This window comes from Mus pahari, chromosome 8 (assembly GCF_900095145.1).
Source record: "Mus pahari chromosome 8, PAHARI_EIJ_v1.1, whole genome shotgun sequence".
NCBI classification, from domain to species: Eukaryota; Metazoa; Chordata; class Mammalia; order Rodentia; family Muridae; genus Mus; species Mus pahari.
The window spans coordinates 27,897,583-27,898,193 of NC_034597.1; the positions used below are offsets into that span (position 1 = coordinate 27,897,583).

The 611-nt window shown below is 42.4% G+C and overlaps 1 non-coding gene across 1 annotated transcript; it reads left to right on the plus strand.

Annotated features, from left to right (window-relative positions):
• The first annotated feature begins 485 nt into the window (after positions 1–485).
• LOC115064620 lies at positions 486–611 on the plus strand. Its single transcript, XR_003844450.1, has one exon. It is a non-coding gene; the product is annotated as a small nucleolar RNA SNORA17 (small nucleolar RNA).

The following is a 611-nucleotide window of genomic DNA, read 5'->3' on the forward strand; positions in this document are numbered from 1 at the left end:
GAGCTTCTTCTAGGCTGGGATAACTGCGGGTGAGATGGGTATATTCCGAATACCATCTGCAGGGTACCAAGTTCGATTTGTTTGACATTCCAAATTCCATCCGTCTGTGAGTGACAGGTCAGAGACTCTTGTACAGCACCAGTTCCCCATCAGACAAGGCGGCTACTCCGAGCTGCTGACTCACAAACACACTCAGGTACCAAGTATGTTTGTCCTGTGCTCTGGAATAGGCTGGTAAATATTTCGCACATTTGCCAACATGAAAATCAAATTTTGTACACTTAGTGAAGGTTGTTGTGGTTGTGGTTATGGTCATTTAATGTAAAGTACAAAAATTAGGAAAATGTAATTGTTTCTGTTTGGATTCACTTTCACAAAACAATTAGAATCACACACGCACAGATACAGACACACACACACACACACACACACACACACACACTACACATACACACTCACTTTTTTGTTACATCAAGGAGACTAAGTTTGGACCCTAGAGGTATTACAGGTATCAGATTTGCATCAGTAGGCCGCAGAGAGGAGAAAGCCTATGTCATGCTCAGTGTTCTGACCTGCGAACATCTGAATGATTTGATTAGTGGTGTAACACT